The sequence below is a fragment of the Gossypium hirsutum genome, chromosome A07, assembly GCF_007990345.1.
Source record: "Gossypium hirsutum isolate 1008001.06 chromosome A07, Gossypium_hirsutum_v2.1, whole genome shotgun sequence".
Lineage (NCBI taxonomy): Eukaryota > Viridiplantae > Streptophyta > Magnoliopsida > Malvales > Malvaceae > Gossypium > Gossypium hirsutum.
In genome coordinates, this window is record NC_053430.1 from 51,305,965 (window position 1) to 51,328,270 (window position 22,306).

Consider the following 22,306-nt stretch of genomic DNA (forward strand, 5'->3'; position numbering starts at 1 on the left):
CTACATTTCGAAGAAGGTGATTAAAATGTGTAATTGAGAAGAATCCCATTTGAACCTTGGGAATAGATTAGGGTACAAGTGACATGTCACTAGGATGGTTGAGTTTCGAACTCTCTGAGTTGAGTCTGAGTTCGTGAGATGTAACTAGGCATCCGAGCTCGTTGAGTTGAGCCCGAGTTCGTGAAATGTAACTAGGCATTCGAAATCATTGAGTTGAGTCCAAGTTCACTTATGGATTCGAAAGTATGAGCTCGTTGAGTTGAGTCCGAGTTCGTTTATGGGTGGGTTACTTGGTAGCTTGGCTATATAGATTTCAAAAGCTATTGAGCTTGTTCAATTATGAGTATAGCACTTACGTGCACACTATCCGTGTATCCGAAATTATATTCCGATGTGTTCAACGGGAGAATCCTAAGAGAATATAGAGAATACTTAAAATGAAAGTGATTCGATGATGAATGTGTTGAAGAAGTGAAAATGGACAGGTATGAGTTTAATCCTTGGTTGAGAACTTGGTAAGACAAAATTGCGGTAAGATAGTAAGTATTCTTATGATATGAGTGTCTAAATGATGTTTATGTTGGATTGCATGATCATGTTACTTGTTATTTGCATGTGAACTTACTAAGCATTTATGCTTACTCCCTCCTTTTCCTTCATTGTAGTTTTGACAAGCCAGCTTGAGAATCGGGATAGGTCAAAGGCTCGCTCACACTATCCGAAGACCTAAATTGGTAAAATGGCTTGTATATTTTGAGTGTGACATGTATACCAATATACTCACTTTGTGTAAATGATCATATGATATAGTTATGGTTTGATAAGAAAAGGGTTTGTAAATGATTAGCTATTGGAATGGCTAATCAAGTTTATATATGATAACATGTATGCTTTATGTCTTAACTAAATCATGAAAATCCTTGGAAAGGTAAAATTGGCTACAAAACAGAATTAGACAGCAGTAGTGACATGAATTTGAAAAAAATCACTAAAAATAGTAAGAAATGGAATTAAATGATGAATAAGTTATGAAATCGAAGCTTGATGAGTCTATTTTCACATGGATGAAACAAAACAGGTAAATGAGTTATAATTTATGAGATATTTAAGGTTTTGTGGAACAGGGTCATAGTGGTCTCTGAATCCCCTATTCCGAATTTGAAAATCTACCATAAATTGTAAAAAAATAATTAAGAGTTTTACTTTATATCTACAGATTCCTTATTGAGTCTCTTTTTATTAGAAAGAAACTGCATAATCATTGAAACTCTGTACAGGGAGATATCTGATTCGAAATACATAGGGGTCAGAGTAGTCGAACCCTGAAATAGAGGAGATTTAACTAATAAACTGTACTAATTTGCTCGACCAAAAATTATAGAAAAAAATTAGTAGATAGATATATGAATCTAATTTTAGGGAAAATTTACTGATCTTCATTTTGAGTTTCAAAAATCGAGATATGAATTTTTAAGTTACTATGACGCAGTGTGCCAGCTTATCTAGAAATTCTAAAATAAATTGTTTAAGCTGTTTAATTAATGAATTAAGCTAAGTAACAAATCGTACTCGACTCCGGCGAAGGTCTCGGATACGGGGGCGTTACATTTTCCTCCACTAAATTAAGCACATTAAACATGAATTAATATCCCAAAAATATTAAATTAATAACTAAGTACACATAATTGAGAACAAGAATCAAGTATTTATTGCATAAAACATAAATTAAATAATAGAATTCATCATAGGTTTCATCTCCCCTAGGTATCTAGGGAATTAGTTCATAATTCTGGATGAAAACATCTTAAAGCTGGAAAAACCACAAGAATCAAAGAAACTCATAAAAACTTCAAAAGAAATTAAATGGAGGTCTTCGATCTTGATCAAAATTTGCTTCAAAGTTGGCCCTAATGGTGTTCTTCGTGTTGTTTTCTTCGATCTTCTTTGATGGCTCCCCTATCTCTTCTTTTATTTGGTATTTATAGATTTTAGAATGCTTAGAAAGCTTAAAAATTATGTTTCTTCACGTGTTTAGGAAGTAATTTGTGAAATTGACATCGGTTGACACATGGCCATGTGGCTCACACGGGAATGTGTCCAACCCCTGTGTGAAGGCTTAGCCTATGTGCCTCCTAAAATGTACTGTTTTTGTCTGATTTTTGCTTGTTTTTCACTCTTTTAGCTCCCAAATGCTCACCTAAATATAGAAACATGAGTTCAAAGGATTAGGAGCATCAAATTCAGTAATTTACAATAATCATCAAAAAACACATAAATAACGAGATTAAAATATGTTACTTTTATCATTTATCAAATATCCCCACACTTAAGTGTTTTCTTGTCCTCAAGAAAAATGCTCAACTCACATTAAAGTTAATCTTTCTCAACTTGTAAATCTCATAAATAATGTTTCCATATAATTCACTGTAACAACCCATTTTTAGGTTAAATAGGAACAATGGTTTTGGGACCACAAATCTAAAGTCAAAATATTTATTTTATTATTTTAATAAGGTTTACAGCATTATAAAATTATTATGTGAAAGTTTTAGATATAGTATCTAAGAGGACTAACAATATTAGTAACTACCGCTTTTCTATTATTTAGCCAACAATTTGAAGTGAGAGATTTTAAACTAAAATTACTAAACTAATTTAACTAAGGATTCAATAGAGAATGAAATAGGAAAATAATCAAATAATAACCAATGAGAGATAATACCCAGGAGAGAATCTACCTAGACTTCATCTATTATTATGAATCTGAATCAAACGATTTATTCACTTGATGACTTGACTCGTAGAAATCACTAAATTATGCTAATATCTCTTTCGAGAGTAAGAGCAACTGACTCTAGGTTGATTAATTGAAATCTCTTTCTAATTAAAACCCCTATCGTCGTGATAAACGCCAAATTATACATATCTACACCCCAAATACTTAGCATATTTATGGATGTTCATTACTAAATTTGTGGATTTTGGTGCTCTTAATTCGGTTATTTCATGTTTTGTACTCAGGAGAGCACCAAGAGTCGAAAGGAGCCAAAAATGAGCTAAAAAGGGACAAAATGGACCAAATCGAGAAGATGACACGGCCTAAGCCTTGCCACACGGGTATCTCACACGCACGTGGCCTTCGGGGGTGTCGACCAAGGTTTTCACGATTCACACGGCCTGGCCATTAAGCCCACACGGTCGTGTGCAATTCAACGAATCGAACACGGCTTGGTAATCACATCACACAGTCGTGGCACATGGGCGTGTCCCTTTTTCAAAGAGTTGTATTTTACACGGAAAATATATAGGAGGAAGAAAGCCAATCCAAAGCCTATATAAACACCCTAAGTGTGACCTAGAAGGAGGCCGCTCTTTCCAGAACTTTTCTAGAATACAGTACCACACGCCGGGAATTATTTGAAGGAAGCTAGACGATCCATCTCAAAAGCCAGAGCTACTCCAAGATTGAATATCTCTCTCAGAATTCCTTCAGGGGTTTTAGAGTTTTCTTTATGTTTTGTTATTTTCATACTTTTGAGATGTACTCTTATTTTATTATGAACTAAACCCCTTAGATACTTAAGGCAGATAAAACCTACGATGGATCTTGTTATTATTATCTGAACTATATGATAAATACTTGATTTGTTCTTAATGCTTAAGTTAATATTCTTGGTATTAATTCATGATTTGATGTGCTTTTGCAGAGGAGGAATAGACCCTGCCTAAGAGAGATTTGGCATAATTAAGCGGAGTGGATCGAACGCCTAGAAATATGGTTACGAGATTTTGCCGGATTAGGGTGAAACCTAATAAGAGGATCTATAGATCGAGTTAATGCAACCCTAGAGTGTTAATTAGAGAAAAGTCTCGGTTATTCAATCTAGGGATTAGACGTTATTAGTCTTGAATAGGGATAATAACTTAACTTAGGGATCTCTACGGAACAAGTCAAGTGAATAAATTGTCCGGTTTAGAGTCAGATAACAAGTGAAATCTAGGTGGATTCCTCCTTGGGTGTCGTCTTTATCAATTGTTTTTCTTCAAGTCTTTTTTCCAATTTTCTCTTTGCTTTAATTAAATCAGTTAATTAGTTTAAACAATTAGTTAATTAAAACAAACCCTTTTATTCTTAGGCTAGATAATAAAAAGATAGTTATTACTAGTACTTTTGGTTCCCTTGGGTACAATATCTCAGTCTTGCCATTACTATACTATTGTTCGATAGGTGCGCTTGCCTTTTCGTCATGATAATAGTTAGTCTAGGTTTGATCTTTATTATAAATATTTATTACTTGTTACGAATCACGCGACCAAGTCGCATTAACTTGATATATGGATTCCCTTATTAGATTTGACTCTAATTTGGTAGATTCATGTCATCCTATTTCTAGGATTGCATGCAACTCCACTCAATTGTGCTAGATCTACTATTAAACAACTTTTCTGTAATATCCCGAATTAGGGCCTAATCGGAATAGTGGTTTTGTGACCACAAATCCAAGGTAGAAAAATTTATTTTATTATCATTTTAAGGTCTATGGCATGATTGCATGATTGTGTGAAAATTTCGTTTAGAAATTTTATCGATAGAGGGTCCAATTTAATATTTAGGACGAAATTGCAAAAGTTATAAAATGTGTTTCTAGTTCACAAAGGTATTAAGTACTTGCGAGTAACGGGTTTTTAAAGTGTAGGTCCTTGGATAGTAATTAGACCATTATACTAGTTTGGACAAAAATAACTAAAGGAAGGTAAAACACCATAGTTTTTAATTCAGGGCATTTTGGTCATTTAGTTATTAAAATGAATTAAAAACAAAATTAAAAGCCAATTTTTGTCCATCTTCTTCATTAGGCCAAAATTTCAAGGGTTTTCCATAGCTAGAGATTTTTTCAAGCTTCCAAGCTCCATAGTAAGTGATTCCAAGCTCCGTTTTTAATGTTCTTTACGTTTTTGGAATCCCGGTAGCTCGATTTAGATTATGCTAACAATAAGTCAACCTAGGATTCATATTTGGAAAAATACCCATAGGTGAAATTTGTGTATTTTGGTGTTTTATGATAGAATATGAGGTTTTAAATTATGTTAGACAACTTTTGCTACTCGGTTTTAAGTGAAAACAAGTAAAAGGGCTTAATCGGTAAAAATACCTAATAGTCATAAGTACATGTTAGAGTGTGAATTTGATGTTGCCATAGAAGGGAAAATGATCAGCATGTCATAAAACATGAGAAAATAGGATGAGATTTAATTTACGAGCTTTGGGGCAAAAGTGCAAATATGTTAAAGTTTAAGCGCAAAATGGTAATTTTGCCAAAGTTCGTATTAGGGGCTGTTTTGATGAATGTATGTATTAAATAAATTAATTTGACATTATAGATCAAGAGAAATGAGATTCAAGTCGCGATCGAGGGAAAAACAAAGTTTACGAGGAATAGGCTCGATTGCTAATATTTTGTATCGAGGTAAGTTCATGTGTAAATAAGGTAACATAATTTTTATTGTAAGTGATTTAATGATATTTATATGATATGATACTTATTATCATGAAATATTATGCTTTGTGAATTATTAATCTGTAATATGCAAATTATGTGAATAATTTGATTGATAGGTATGAGATGCTAGCAGGTATCGGTTTCTACATTTCGAAGAAGGTGATTAAAATGTGTAATTGAGAAGAATCCCATTTGAACCTTGGGAATAGATTAGGGTACAAGTGACATGTCACTAGGATGGTTGAGTTCCGAACTCGCTGAGTTGAGTCCGAGTTCGTGAGATGTAACTAGGCATCCGAGCTCGTTGAGTTGAGCCCGAGTTCGTGAAATGTAACTAGCCATCCGAACTCGTTGAGTTGAGTCCGAGTTCACTTATGGATGCGAACGTCCGAGCTCGTTGAGTTGAGTCCTAGTTCGTTTATGGGTGGGTTACATGGTAGCTTAGCTACATTGATTTCAAAAACTATTGAGCTTGTTCAATTATGAGTATATCACTTACGTGCACACTATCCGTGTATCCGAAATTATATTCCGATGTGTTCAACGGGAGAATCCTAAGAAAATATAGAGAATACTTAAAATGAAAGTGATTCGATGATGAATGTGTTGAAGAAGTGAAAATGGACAGGTATGAGTTTAATCCTTGGTTGAGAACTTGGTAAGACAAAATTGCGGTAAGATATTAAGTATTCTTATGATATGAGTGTCTAAATGATGTTTATGTTGGATTGCATGATCATGTTACTTGTTATTTGCATGTGAACTTACTAAGCATTTATGCTTACTCCCTCCTTTTCCTTCATTATAGTTTTGACAAGCCGGCTTGAGAATCGGGATAGGTCGAAGGCTTGCTCACACTATATGAAGACCTAAATTGGTAAAATGGCTTGTATATTTTGAGTGTGGCATGTATACCAATATACTCACTTTGTGTAAATGATCATATTATATGGTTATTGTTTGGTAAGAAAAGGGTTTGTAAATGATTAGCTATTGGAATGGCTAATCAAGTTTATATATGATAACATGTATGCTTTATGTCTTAACTAAATCATGAAAATCCTTGGAAAGGTAAAATTGGCTACAAAACAGAATCAGACAGCAGTAGTGACATGAATTTGAAAAAAATCACTAAAAATAGTAAGAAATGAAATTAAATGATGAATAAGTAATGAAATCGAAGCTTGATGAGTCTATTTTCACATGGATGAAACAAAACAGGTAAATGAGTTATAATTTATGAGATATTTAAGGTTTTGTAGAACAGGGTCATAGTGGTCTCTGAATCCCCTATTCCGAATTTGAAAATCTACCATAAATTGTAAAAAAATAATTAAGAGTTTTACTTTATATCTACAGATTCCTTATTGAGTCTAGTTTTAATTGAAATAAACGGTATAATCATTGAAACTCTGTACAGGGAGATATCTGATTCGAAATACATAGGGGTCAGAGTAGTCGAACCCTGAAATAGTGGAGATTTAACTAATAAACTGTACTAATTTGCTCAACCAAAAATTATAGAAAAAAATTAGTAGATAGATATAAGAGTCTAATTTTAATGAAAATTTACTAATCTTAATTTTGAGTTTCAAAAATCGAGATATGAATTTTTAAGTGACTGTGACGCAGTTAGCCAGCTTATCTGGAAATTCTAAAATAAATTGTTTAAGCTGTTTAATTAATGAATTAAGTTAAGTAACACATCGTACTCGACTCCCGCGAAGGTTTCGGATACGGGGGCGTTACATTTTCCTCCACTGAATTAAGCACATTAAACATGAATTAATATCCAAAAATATTAAATTAATACATAAGTACACATAATTGAGAACAAGAATCAAGTATTTATTGCATAAAACATAAATTAAATAATAGAATTAATCATAGGTTTCATCTCCCCTAGGTATCTAGGGAATTAGTTCATAATTCTGGATGAAAACATCTTAAAGCTGGAAAAACCACAAGAATCAAAGAAACTCATAAAAACTTCAAAAGAAATTAAATGGAGGTCTTCGATCTTGATCAGATTTTGCTTCAAAGTTGGCCCTAATGGTGTTCTTCGAGTTGTTTTCTTCGATCTTCTTTGATGGCTCCCCTATCTCTTCTTTTATTTGGTATTTATAGATTTTAGAATGCTTAGAAAGCTTAAAAATTATGTTTCTTCACGTGTTTAGGAAGCAATTTTTGAAATTGACATCGGTTGACACATGACCATGTGGCTCACACGGGAATGTGTCCAACCCCTGTATGAAGGCTTAGCTTATGTGCCTCCTAAAATGTACTGTTTTTGTCTGATTTTTGCTTGTTTTTCACTCCTTTAGCTCCCAAATGCTCACCTAAGTATAGAAACATGAGTTCAAAGGATTAGGAGCATCAAATTCACTAATTTACAATAATCATCCAAAAACACATAAATAACGAGATTAAAATATGTTACTTTTATCATTTATCAAATATCCCCACACTTAAGTGTTTTCTTGTCCTCAAGAAAAATTCTCAACTCACATTAAAGTTAATCTTTCTCAACTTGTAAATCTCATAAATAATGTTTCCATATAATTCACTGTAACAACCCATTTTTAGGTCAAATAGGAACAATGGTTTTGGGACCACAAATCTAAAGTCAAAATATTTATTTTATTATTTTAATAAGGTTTACAACATTATAAAATTATTATGTGAAAGTTTCATAAAGAAATTTTACCGTTTAAATGCTTAATTCGGTAAAAAGGATTAAATCGCGTAAAGCGTAAAAGTTGCATTCTATTGTGAAAAGTATTTAAATTTCTATGCAAGGGTCCTTATAATGTTATTATACCAAGATGAATGTTGGTGGTCATTTGTGTCCATGATTTAAGTGTTTTATAAGTTATTTTTATAAGGTTGATATTATAAATTATAATTAAAAAAGCTTTTAAGTAAAGAAAATAAAATAGAAACATGCATGCTCATCTTTTCGGAACCGATTGTTGAAGGAAGGAGACCATTTTAGAAAAGATGGCATTCGATCAAGCTTGAATTCTTGATTAAGGTATTTTTTATGATTTCTACGTTTTTGAAATCGTTGCTTCATAATCTAGCTAGCCTGTACCTTAATTTTTTAAATTGTTCATGATTTTGAAAAGTGTCATTGTTGAATACTTGATTTCTTTGATGTTTAATGATAGATTACGGAATTTTGATGATAGTTTTACAAGTGTTGCTAAGCGATTTTTGACAAAAATGCCAAATAGGGATTTAATTGTGAAATTGTAAAATGTAGTGGTTAAAAGTATGAAATAATGAAAGAAATGGGCTGCTAGAAGTCCCTATGAAATTCGGCTACTATGGGTTATGGCTTAATTATGAAATTTTGCATTTTTATGTGTTAAGAACTAAATTGCAAAGTAGTCAAAAGTCTAGGGGTAAATTTGTAATTTAGCCAAAATGAAAGTTTTAGCTAAATTGAATTGAATGAAAGTTTGAATTAGTTAATTTGATATCATATAGATCAAGATAAGCAAATACCAGAACTAGATCAGGGACAACAAAAAGTGGACGAATAGCCCATAGTTTTATCCGAGGTTATGAGGTAAGTTCGTATAATTAGAATCAAACTTTTCTATACTTGTAATCATTAAAATGGATATAGATAATTGAAATACTTAAAGTATGGATGCTTTATTGATATAGTGTATATGTTACCGAGCCCTGTTTGAACCGTATGAATTCCTTGGATACGAGTGACATGTTACTGGGATTACCGTTTTGGTCGAGCTCCTACATTTGTTGAGGACTCACCAGCTCGTATGAGCTTACCGATATATCAACTCGTAAGAGCTTACTGTTTTCAACTCATTGGAGCTTACCGTTTCAACTCGTATGAGCTTACTGTTCAGCTTGAAAGAGCTTGCTGTATCAGCTCAATAGAGCTTACCGTTTCAACTCAATAGAGCTTACTATTCATCAGCTCAGGAGGAGCTTACCGATCCTGGCTCGAAAGAGCATAAATGATGATGAATTGACGGATTACTGACATTGTTCACTTGATTATCCTATGAAGTTCTAATAGGTTCAACGGGCCTAAATACTGTTTATACAAATAAGTTATGGGATATAAGTGTTATTAATGTTATATATATGATATGTGAATTTAGAATGATGGATGGTTTCATGAAATTGTAAAAAAAAAAGAACATGTGATGTATACTTGTGATTAGGTATTACTTAATCAAATTGTTGGCATCTTTAATGTTGCTTTGATTATGTATAAATGGTAAGTTTAATTCTGTATTATGCGGGCTTATTGAGCTATAAAGCTTACTTTGTTTCCTTTTTTTATGTTTTATAGAGGCTCGTTGCTCACTTGTTTCGGACAAGTCAGAGTTGCACATCACACTATCCAATTTTCGATTGGTATTTTGAAATTGTGAATATATGTAAATATGACATGTATAGGCTAGTTTAAATGATGTTAGTTATGTTACTTGATATCATGGCTTCCTTATGTTTTGTGTATAAGTTAAGCCATGTGATTTGGCTTGTTTTGGTTGAATTATGTGTTCAATTATGGTATGTTTTGGTAAGGTAATGTTTGAATGAAAATATGCAAGTGAGGTATTGATATGTATTTTGTTAAATGAATAGATTATGAATGATGTTAAATAAATATTGGGTATGTAATTGTTAGTTTTGATATGGAAAATAATGTGTATTGAAATGGTTATTTTGGCTGCCTATTGGGTTGTAAAATGTGGACATTTATGCTTGTGAATGCTTGTGTTTTTAGGGTGGCAAAATGGCTTTAGAAATGGCCTATTTTTGTCTACACTGGTAGAGACACGAGCGTGCGCCTCAGCCGTGTGTGACTCACAGTCACACTGCACGACTGTGTCTCATGGGGTACCCTTTCGAATTAAAGTCAGTATACCCTACAGGTTTAGCACGGCCAAGACACACGAGCGTGTCTGCTGGCCGTGTGTGGTACACGGGTTGGCACATGGGCGTATGGCCAGCCGTGTGGCCCAAGTTAGTAACCTCCCTAATTTTCCCACGACCTAGCACACGAGCATGTCCTCAGCTGTGTGGTGTAGGTCAGTATGTATGCACTGTTTTCACACGGCCTGTGATACGGGCGTGTCCGGTAACTGTGTGAGGCACACGGCCTGTTCACACGGGCGTGTGACATTTGAAATATTGAAATTTTTCTAAGTTTCCAAACTTTTAATATGTTATCAATTTAGTCCCGAATACATGATTTAAAGCTTTGTATGATTAATTTAGGTAAATATTGTATATGAATGAATGATAGTTACTGAAATAAGATGACATTTGATAAATGATTGTTTTGAATTGAGTTATAAGTCCGGTAATGCCTCTTAACCCATTTTAGCGACGATTACGGGTTTGGGGTGTTACATTCACAAATAATCATGCATTGGCAATTCAACTAAGAGGGCACTAAAGATTCAAACAATCCAAGTCGAAAATTTTTAAAGTACAAAAACATAAGTGTCTCCCCTTATTTAAGTAATTATCCTTCAATTCAAAATCCAGAAGAATTGACATCCTCACTAAAGATTCACTCAAAGCACTCAAAGTGTTTAAGGTTCAAGAAATAAGCAGTCAACAGTCGAACAAGAAATGTCATTACCATAGTCTCGCTTGAAAATCAAATCTCCACTGCTATAAAATGATATAACACACCAATCAAAAAGTCTTTAAGAGGTTATAATGGGACCTAGGCTAAAGGTGCAGAGAAAGGCAAGAAAAGTTAGTTATAATCGAAATCGAGTTGATAAATTACCAAACTAGAAAAATAAACATATGTTGAATTAAAAATAAGTGCTTCAATCAAGAAAATTCAAGAGCAAAAATGAGCTTCTTCTCAAAATATGAATTTAACTATACAAGCTCAATCAACAAATAACTAATTAATAATCAATATTTTTTCAAATTTTTTCGAACAATACGAAATAATTCAGCAAATCAAATAAAAGACCATAGTTAGGCAACCAACCAAATCAAATCTCAACAAAAAGGGAGTCAATAAAATGGGAAAGAGTCTTAACAAAAAAAAAGGGTTATGGGTTGACATTAATGGGTTAATCAAGAAACGGTGTGTTAGGCTTAACGGGTTTCACTAAGGGTTAATTAAAAAGGTAGGCTTTTTATGGGATAAGTGGGTTAAAACCTAAGTGTCATTATCATCTCAGTATATCAAATCAAAATGTGATCTTGATATACATAATTGAAGAAAGTTTTAGAATAACAAATCAAGTTGACACACTCATAACCAATAATAGAATAAGCATGAAAAAAATATATGCTTTAAAGACTCAAAATCTCACAAAAAATCATGGTTTTTGATGTCACACTTGTAAATTTAAGACTTTAAGATAATACCTCAATTTAAGGAAACAACCTAAAATTTCTAATTTTTGAAAAAAAAATTATTATGCATGATTCTCTCAAGTCTTAAAGTTTAAATCAACCAATGCACAAATATCTACAAATTAATCCAAAACACATAAAAAAATCCCAAATCAACAAAAATTCATTCTAATGAAAGTATGACAATATTACTTAAACACAAGAAATAATAAGTAGAAGGATAGTGACTCTAAGATGGAAGATGAGGTGGATCCTCATGGTGGAAGGGGACATCATCAGTGAAGTCATCATACTCATCCTGAGGATTAGAATGAGATAATCGGTATTGATGGGGATCCGCTCCACCCAATCGCTCAATCATCCTCATATGACTCATACTCGATAACCCTTGCGGGGTCATCTGTCCAACTAATGTAAAAGAGGAGGATTGCTCTAGAGTATCGAGGATGCTGAAGTGACGTGCGAGGAAAGCCATGTAAGATCAAAGGTGGCAAGCTAGGGCAACGAAGTAGGCAAGATCAAAGGTGCTCCCCATGGCCATGCTCCACAAAAAGTATGCGTTCATTATACCGATGATGTCGGTACTCTCCCTCCAACCGATCAAAGTGTGAGCCAAGATGGCATGAACGTATCACAAGTCCAGAGGTAGAAAAGTCACCTTCGACTGACTCGGATCATAAGGTGTCGTATTCGCAGCAAAGTCATCCCAGCATAAAGAAGGTCAGTAGTGAATGTGCTGGTATAAAGTGAGGAACCTCTCGGCACCCATGAACTCCTCAATGTAGAGTCCTAATGTAGCTCTGAACTCTGTGATGCCCATATGATAGGTTTTTCCTATAATAGCCCATTTTTAATGAAATCAGAATAGTGGTTTTAAGAACACAAATCTGACAAGTAATGTAACAGCTCGTTTTTAGTCAAATCAGAACAGTGGTTTTAGGACCTCAAATTCAAAGTCAAAATAATTATTTTATTATTATTTTAATGTCTACAACATGATAATATGTTTGTGTGAAAATTTCGTTAATAAATTTTATTGTTTGATTGGTCAAATTGATAAAAAGGACTAAATCATGTAAAGTGCAACAGCGATGTTCTAATAGTTAAAGGTATTAAATAACTATGGAATATTAAAGTGGAGGTCCTTATGTTGTAAATAGACCATTTGTAACAACCCGAACCCGAGACCGTCACCGGAGTCGAACACGAGGTGTTAACAGACTTTAAAAATAATTTCCCAGACACTGCCAATCTGCGTACTAGTGGCTTAAAAAATCATATCTTGAGTTCAGAAACTCGGAATCCAGTTCCGTAAATTTTCCCTGAAACTAGACTCATATGCCCATCTACATATTTTTTTATAGAATTTTTGGTTGGGCAAATTAGTACAGTTTATTAGTCAAAGTCTCCCATATTACAGGGATCGACTACACTGACCTTTGCACATTACGACTTGGATATCTCCCTGTACAGAGCTTCAATACTGATGCCGTTTGTTTCTATAGAAACTAGACTCAGAGAGAAATCTATACATATATGGCTTGACTCCTAATTGTCTCTGGTTAATTTATAATTAATTTCCAAAGTCGAAACAGGAAATCCAGAAACCGTTCTGGCCCTGTCTCACAAGAACCTGAATATCTCTTAACATACTGTCCGTATGATTGTTTCGTTACTTTCCTATGAAAATAGATTCATCAAGGTTCGTTTACATAATTTATTCACTATTTAATTCCATTCCTACTATTTTTAGTGATTTTCCAAATCTACATCACTGCTGCTATCAGCATCTGCCTTTAAGGTAGACTTTACCTATTTCATAGTTTCCATGATTCAACTAGCCCTTTTTGCATAAATAGCACAATTTATGATAGTGATTAACCATTCCCATGGCCAATCCTTGTCAAGCATATCCACACCTCTCAATAACCATATCCATACCAAATGATTATAACATTATACTCAAACATATATAAGCCATTTTCGCATGGCTATCCAAAATTATACAAGTCCAAAGGGTCCATGACCCACAACGAACGGGTAGTCCTATACATGCCATTTCGAAGTTCAACCAAAATTGTACCAAAAGGGGGGGGGCTTTGATAGTGTGGGCGAATTCGAATTCAAAATCCCGAGTCCGATAGCTGGAGAACCAAAATCTATAAAACAGAGGATCAAAGAAACGGAGTAAGCAATTTATGCTTAGTAAGTTTTGAGCAAGGAATTCCAGCACAGCAAAAGTATAGCATTCATATAGCTAAACGGATAATTTCATATGCACAAATTTTCGATATCATACTTGCTTCACATTACCAACCCTTATGTACATACACAAAAGATCAACTTAGCCAAAGGCCGGTAGCTCGTTTATCAACTGAGGGAATACTTATTTGTAAGGGCTCAACTAAATTCAAGCACATACGAAACATACCTCAATGTTGGGATGTTTCTAGAGTATTTACTGAAATTTTTACAGCAAGATCATTCATTCCCAAATCACGTACCTTCGGAATTTAACCGGATATAGCTACTCGTTCAAATGCCTTCGGGACATAGCCCGGTTATAGTAACTCACACAATTGCCTTCGGGACTTAACCCGGATTTAGTAACTCGCACAAATGCCTTCGGGCTTAGCCCGGAATTAGTATCTCGCACAAATGCCTTCGGATCTTAGTCCGGATATGGTCACTTAGCACAAAGCCTTCGGGACTTAGCCTGGACATCATTCAAATAACCATGCACATTTAACAGTAAATCATGGCACATTCGTATTTCATTTTCGTTAACAAAACTCAAACACAAGACACTTATCATTCTTGCAATTTCGGCTCAATAGCCACACACAAAGTGCATGATTTTGGTTTGCTTAAAACATGATCTAATCAAATCATAATTTAAGCTCTTTTACTCAAGAACTTACCTCGGGTGTTGTCGAACGATTCCGATAGCTATTCGACCACTTTTTCCTTCCCTTTATCGGATTTAGTTCCCCTTTGCTCTTGAGCTTAATTAAACAAATAAATTGATTTAATCATTTGAGCATCGAAAAGAGGAACACAAGGCACTTAGCCCATATTTATACATTAGACATTAAAGTCACATATGTACGGAATCATGAATCAAACTCAACATTTTAGCTAATTTTTCCCCTTGGCCGAATTTTCTAAGCCAAGACAAAAGCATCAATATGCTTGCCTCTAACCGGATGCATGCAACACCAATCTCCTTCCTATGGCCGAATATGCATGTCTATGTTGGGGCCGATTTCAACACTTAATACATTCTACAAGTATGGTCACTTGTATTGACTAAACACCCTTTTGTTTCAAGTTCAAAACTTGGCTAATACACACATATATACACTAGTAAAGCATCCTCTCCCTTTCCATCAATTTAACACATGCATTACTCATTAATATACAAAAATTATATTCGGCCTTAGCACACAACTTGCTAGCCGATTCTTCTCCATCTAGCAACCAATGCACATATGTGCTCACTCAAAAATGCTAAAAAGAAGATTCAAGAATCATCAATCCACCATCACATGCATCATTAACAAGCTCCATATTTAGCATGCAATGGCATTAACACAAAATCTACCTAGGCCGAATATCATCCCCATGACATAGCAAAGATTTGAACAATGGGCTAAATAGAACTCAAGCTAGCAACTAAAAACATGCATGAATCTCATGGCACAACCTCAAACATACCTTGATCTAGATACAAGTATGGCCAAACCTCCTCCTAATCCTCTTCCAAACCAAACATGAAGCAAGAACTCCTTCCTCCTTCCTTAGAATTTTCGGCCAAATGAAGATGAAAAAGGATGAACAAAATTTTCTCTTTTCTTTTCTTTAACTCACGACAATGGGGGGGGGAAACAACCACACATTCTTTTTTTTTTGTTTTCATCATATTCCCTTTTATTATTTTATGCCCATGCTCCTTATTTTATTTTTTTCCACCCATGATGCACCAACACAACATGTCTATGACATGTCTTGCCCATCACACTTGGTCTACCATGCTTGTCATGGCCGGCCACTACTAATTAGGGGGGGAATTTGACATGCAAGTCCCCCTTTTTATTTCATGCACTAATAGGTCCTTATGCTTCGACCTATCACATTTCAAAAATGTCGCACATAAGTCCTATTGACTAAATTCACATGCAATCGACTAAATCGAAGCTTGAAATTTTCACACATTCATAATTACATATTCTAGACAATAAATATCACATTCAAACATTTCGGTGACTCGGTTTAGCGGTCCCGAAACCACTTCCCGACTAGGGTCAATTTTGGGCTGTCACAACTCTCCCCCACTTAAGAAATTTTCGTCCCCGAAAATCTTACCGGTAAATAGGTTTGGGTATCGTTCTTTCATCGAGCTCTCGGTTTCCCAAGTAGCTTCCTCAATCCCGTGTTTGAGCCATAACACCTTAACTAATGGAACCCTTTTGTTTCGCAACTCTTTCACTTCACGAGCTAGGATACGAATCGGTTCTTCTTCATAACTCAAGTCAGATTGAATTTCAACTTCTGAGGGATTAATCACATGTGACGGATCGGATCTATAACGTCGAAGCATCGAAACATGAAAGACATCGTGAATCTTTTCAAGCTCAGGGGGCAAAATCAATCTATACGCAACTGGCCCCACTCGTTCGGAGATTTCGTACGGCCCAATGAATCTCGGGCTCAACTTGCCCTTACGGCCAAACCTAAGTACCTTTTTCCAAGGCGAAACTTTAAGGAACACTTTATCTCCCACCTGATATTCAATGTCCTTCCGTTTCAGATCCGCATACGATTTCTGACGATCTGTGGCTGCCTTCAGACTTTCACGGATTACCTTTACTTTCTGTTCGGCATCTTTAATCAAATCAACTCCGAAAATTTTACTTTCACCGAGCTCGGTCCAAAACAATGGTGTACGGCATTTACGTCCGTACAAAGCCTCGTAAGGTGCCATCTTAATACTTGATTGAAAACTATTGTTGTAAACGAATTCAATCAAAGGTAAATACCGTTACCATGAACTACTGAACTCGAGGATGCAACATCTCAACATATCCTCAAGTATCTGAATTATCCGCTCAGATTGACCATCGGTTTGGGGTGAAAAGCAGTGCTAAAATGCAGCTTGGTACCCAAAGCTTCTTGCAATTTCCTCCAAAATCGCGAGGTGAATCTCGGATCTCTATCCGACACGATAGAAATAGGTACCCCGTGTAATCTCACAATCTGAGAAACATATAATTCGGCTAGTTTATCCAATGAAAATCCGTACGCACGGGGATAAAGTGAGCCGACTTAGTCAGTCTATCAACAACAATCCAAATCGCATCCTTCTTACTTGCTGACAATGGCAGTCCGGACACAAAGTCCATTGTGACTCGATCCCATTTCCATTCGGGTATCATGATCGGCTGAAGTAATCCTGAAGGCACTTGATGTTCCGCTTTCACTTGTTGACATATTAAACATCTCGAAACAAAGTCGGAGATGTCTCGTTTCATACCATGCCACCAAAACCAACGTTTCAAATCGTTGTACATTTTCGTACTCCCCGGGTGAATTGACATTCGGCTACAATGGGCTTCGTTCAGAATCATCGAAATGAGTTCTGAATTCCTTGGAATGCACAAACGACTTCTGAACCTCAAACAATCATCATCATCAATTCGAAATTCCGATTCCTTGTTCGGAACACACGCAGCCCGTTTTGCAACCAATTCATCATCAACTTTATGGGCTTCACGAATTTGATGAATCAATAATGGTTTGGCTTTTAATTCAGCTACTAACACATTGTCGGGTAGAACAGACAAGTGCACATTCATCGCTCATAAAGCAAACAATGATTTCCGGCTTAAGGCGTCCGCAACCACATTAGCCTTTCCTGGGTGGTAATCAATGTGACAGCCCTAATTCGACCCTAGTCGGAATGTGGTTTCGGGACCACAAAACCGAGTCATAAAATTTAGTTAAAATTTTAGTTGCATATCTTATATGTATGATAGTACTTGTACAAAAATTTGATGTTTTAATTTTATATTGGGAATGTGAATTTTGCTTGAAAGGATCTAGTTGAAAGACTTGGAAAATTATGATAGGTAAATAAGTAAGGACCAATAGTATTAAAGTGGGAAAGTGTTGTCCTTGCATGTCAAATTAGCCAAACTAAAGCATAGTGGCCGGCCATGCTATGGGTGGAAACATGTCTCCAACATGTTATGCTAGTGATGTATGTTAAGAAAAATAAAATAATGAGCATGGTGATTAAATAATGAAAGGAAGGGTGATGAAAAAAAAAATAACATGGTCTCATCCATACCCCCTTGTTGCCGTGAATTGAAGAAAGAAAACAAAAAAAAAAGTGTTCATTCTTGAACATCCTTGGCCGAATAGAGGAAAGAAAGGAAGGGGAAAAGCTTGAGAAAATCGGCTATGGTGGTTTGCTAGACTAAGGTATGTTTGATATTATTCTTTGAGATTCATGTATATTTTAAGTTGTAAGTGAAAATCTACCTAGCCATGGTTCAAATTTTGTTAATTGATGGAGATGATATTCGGCCATGAATGTTACATTCTTGGTTGGTATTTTGATGTCTTTGGTGATGAGGTATGAAGATGGTTGATTTTGAGTGTTTAATAAAAAGGATGCATGAATTATTGTTAAATAATGGTCGAATGTAGCATGATTAAAGATGTGAATAAATTGAAGTTAAGGAGGTTGTCAATGAAAAATATGAGTTGGATGAGGCTTAAAGAATAAAAATCTAGGTGACTAGAGGTCAAGGACATTCGGTCATAGGCTTGTGTGCTAGCAAAATCGGCCAAGTGATTATGTGGTGGAAATTAAGTGTTAAATGGAATGAAAATGATATTATATGGGGGTATGTATATTCGGCCATATGAGTAAATATATAGATGATGTTAAATTTGATTATGTATAATGGGCATTAAGATGTTGAACTTAAGAAATTAGAAGTAAATGAACTTGATAGTATTTAAGAGATAGAGGTGATAGATTAATGTTGCACATTCGGCTATGGTTAGGCATGTTGATGATCTTATCTTGATTTAGATAATTAGGCATAAAAGGGTGGCAAAGGGGATGAAATTGTCGAATGATTAGTTGGGTAACAAAAGAAGCATTCGGCCATCCCTTGAGAGCTTGTGTGATGTTGGGTTTAAAATTAGCAAAGGTAACTTACCTAATGCATGTGCATGTGTGATTAGATTTTTGATGATATGGTAGTTGCATGAGGTTATTAGCCGAATATACTAACATACATATACATGTGAAATTGGATTGTAAATATTTAGCAAGGTGGTTAAACTAGTTAAATTATTGATTAAGCTCAAGGAGTTAAAGGAGGTGAATCGAGCAAAGGCAAAGAAAAGGTCATCGAGTAGCCGAGTCGGAACCGTCTTACCCAACACGAGGTAAGTCATTAAGCATGTAGTTGGTATTATTTCAAATGGTCATAATGTTTATGTATTGATGCTGAATGGAATGAATAAATATACATATATATATATGCATGTACGTATGTGATGATGAAATTGTTGAATGAAAAGAAAAGAGGTAAGATGTACTGAGTTGTTGATCTCGGCACTAAACGTGCGGGTATAACCATTTATGACCATGAGATTGGCGCTAAGTGCGCGGGATTAAATTGTACAGCACTAAGTGTGCGATTTGACTATGTTGCACTAAGTGTGCGAAATGAATATGATGCACTAAGTGTGCGAATTGACCATGCGGCACTAAGTGTGCGAGATTGACTATGTAGCACTAAGTGTGCGATTTGATTACGTAGCACTAAGTGTGCGAGTTGATTATATAGCACTGAGTGTGCGGACTCAATATACATTCGTGAATCATTATGGACACTATGTGTGCGACACTATTGAGTCGATCGCGGACAGCGGATCGGGTAAGTGTCTTGAGTACATGGCTAATAGGTGCTATGCTTATACTTGGTGTTGAGCTCGGTAAGTTTGAACATATGTGACAAATATACTTGAAGTCACGTACTTAAAATTTATCGTAGGATGGGTGAAAGGCCGTTTAGTCGTTTGATTGTAACGAAAATAAATTGATTTATAAAAATGCTTCAATGTCCTATTGATGAGTATAAGGAATGTGAATGCATGAATTGATATGAAACTGAATCGATAGGTTGGAGGAACTATGGTATGGTTCGGTATGGATGGAGTAAATTTTCTCGTTTCATTTTGTTTCCTCTTGTGATAATGTTATTGATGGATGGTAGTGCATTGCTTATGACTTACTGAGTTATAAACTCACTCGGTGTTTCCTTGTCACCCATTATAGGTTGCTTGGACTCATCTATTTTTGCAGGGTCAGGCCGTCATCGAAGTCATCACACTGGATAGCAAGTTTTGGTACTTTCTTCTTAGTTGGCTTAGAAGAACATTTTGGCATGTATAAGCTATTACGTTGTGTTTGAACTTTGGCATGTAAACTTTAAGCCATGCGAAAATGGCACGAATGTTCGATTGAGTTGGATCAAGGGTAGGCATGAAATGGACCTAGTTACTTTCGTAACAGATGCTGGCAGCAGCAGTGTCATGAGATTGAAAAATCACTAAAAATAGTAGGAGTAGAATTAATTGATGAATAAATTATGTAATCGAAGCTCGATGAGTCTGTTTTCATGAGGAAGTAACGAAAAGATCATATGGGCAGTATATTAAGAGATAATCAGATTTTTGTGGGACAGGGCCAGAACGGTTTCTGGATTCCCTGCTCCGACTTTGGAAATTCATTATAAATTAACCAGAGATAATTAGGGGTCGTACCATATATGTATAGATTCCTCTCTGAGTCTAGTTTTCATAGAAACAAACGGCATCAGTATTGAAGCCCCGTGCAGGGAGATATCCAAGTCGTAATAGGCAAAGGTCAGTGTAGTCGACCCCTCCAACATGGGGGACTTTGACTAATAAACTGTACTAATTGGCCCAACCAAAAATTCTAGAAAAAAATACATAGATGGGCACTTGAGTCTAGTTTCTGGGAAAAATTACGAAACTGATTTTCGAGTTACGAAACTCAAGATATGATTTTTAAAACGACTATTACATAGATTGGGCAGGGTCTGGAAAATAAATTTTATAAGGGGTTAAAGTCAGTTAACACCTCGTGTTCGACTCCGGTGTCGGTTTCGAGTTTGGGGTGTTACATTTGATTGGTATCAGAGCCATGGTTTAGTCGGTTCTAGGACTACCATAGCGCGTATGAGTCTAGCTATACATGCCGAATGTTAATGTTTAAATGTGTGATGACTTCTGACGGTTGAAATGTTTTTGTTTTGATTAGTAAATGGACCCCGGTGAAGAAAGAACCCTAGCGGATGACGTTGAGAGCATAGCGGCTGCTCCTGCACAAGGGACGCCGCCTGTTGAACCTCAGTCATCCGCGAATAATCAAGGTGAGGGGGCTAAACAAGCCTTCTTTACCATGATGAATGAGTTGGTCGCGCAATATGCCCGAACCAACCCGGCTGTCCAACAATTCCCAAATTTGAATAATCCACCCCAAGAGCCTGTAATGCCATCAGTCGCTGATCCTGTGAGGCTGAGTAAGCCACCTGTAGACTTGATTAAGAAGCGTGGGGCCGAGGAGTTCAAGGCCATAGTAACTGATGATGCCGAAAGGGCAGAGTTCTGGCTTGATAACACCATTCGGGTGTTCGATGAATTGTCATGCACACCCGACGAATGTCTAAAATGTGCTGTATCTTTGTTGCGAGACTCAGCCTACTATTGGTGGAGGACCTTGATTTCCATAGTCCCGAACGAGCGAGTAACTTGGGACTTCTTTCAAACGGAATTCCGAAAGAAATTTATTAGCCAACGGTTCATTGATCAGAAGCGTAAGGAGTTCTTGGAACTTAAGCAAGGCCGTATGACTGTATCTGAATACGAACATGAATTCGTAAGACTCAGTAGGTATGCCCGGGAGTGTGTAGCTGATGAGGTTGCTATGTGCAAAAGATTCGAGGAAGAATTGAATGAAGATTTAAAGCTACTAATGGGTATTTTGGAAATAAAAGAATTCGTAACACTAGTCGAACGAGCCTGCAAGGCGGAAGAACTTGGAAAGGAGAAGAGGAAGGCTGAATTTGAAGCTAGAGATTATCGTAAAAGATCGACGGGTAAAGCTCCGTTCTCAGCTGTAAAGAAGTTCAGGGAGGACATTAATAAGTCGAGGGCGACTGCGGGAATTTCCATCAGGGCAAGATCATCGATGGGCTCCCGAGCTACTTCGGTAGCTAGTGTGGGCAATAATCGTCACGAGAAACCTGAATGTCCCCAATGTGGAAGACGACACCTAGGTGAATGTTGGGGCAAGTCTACTAGCAGGGCCTGTTACGGATGCG